The sequence below is a fragment of the Cynara cardunculus genome (assembly GCF_001531365.2).
Source record: "Cynara cardunculus var. scolymus isolate 2C chromosome LG 17, CcrdV1, whole genome shotgun sequence".
NCBI lineage: Eukaryota > Viridiplantae > Streptophyta > Magnoliopsida > Asterales > Asteraceae > Cynara > Cynara cardunculus.
Window position 1 is genome coordinate 25,041,344 of NC_037544.1, and position 1,047 is coordinate 25,042,390.

Genomic DNA, 1,047 nt, shown 5'->3' on the forward strand with positions numbered 1-1,047 from the left:
CGGACAATACATCGATTAACCTTTGTCCGATTTAAAACAATCCGGACACGCCTTGTCCGGTTTAATACCCGGATTAAACACTTAGAACAAGAGATAAATTTCTTTCCAAAATAAACAAGATTCATAAAAAACCAATAATAATTTTATGCAAAAGAGTTTAGAAAAGACTCACCTTAACAAGCTTTGAAATCAAACACTTGAATCTCCAGACAAGAATAATCCCTCTTCTCTTTTTAAATCGCATAACTTTTTAACCGAAGCAAGCAGAGAAATATGGAGGCTCAACCTCCCTTTTATACTTTCCAAAACTGGAAAGGTCGGCTATATGCACACACACACACACCATGCATTCTTATGTATATGCATACATCCATACACACCATGTATTCACATAACATGCATGTGTGWATAATCACATATACATGCACATAGTCTCATATATGTATACACATAATTTCCACACACACACTAACATGATTAAATATAACAATTTATTATGCTATCACACAAACATTTAATTAGATAATCACATATTAATTACCTCGGGTGATAACTAGAATCCGGTTATCACAACTGTAATACTTGTATTATTTCCATTGATTAATAAAATAAATATTCCATGTACTTCACTGAAAAAGATCCATGAAAAAAGTAATAGGGACACAAGTTTATGAGTTCCAATGTTACTTTCATCATTCACTTAAGAAAACTTCTCAAGCTAAGACTGACCAAACCGAAAAAGATCCCAAAATAGTAAAAAGGGACATGTACTTTATATGTAACTTTTCCTTACTATTATTTGATAAGATAACCTTCTTTATGTTATCTTGTTATCATCAAATAGGAGGAGATTGTTGACCCTCTCTCTCTGTGATTTGATGATAATCCCTGTTTCCTTTCATGTTGTATTTGTGTTTCTGTATTTTCAATTCCAACAATCATCACTGAGTATGTTCAGTGATCGCTGAAGAACTTGCATTGTAAATCTATCAGAGACAGCAATACTTTAATAAGACAACACTCACACCAAAGATCCTTCAGCGAATG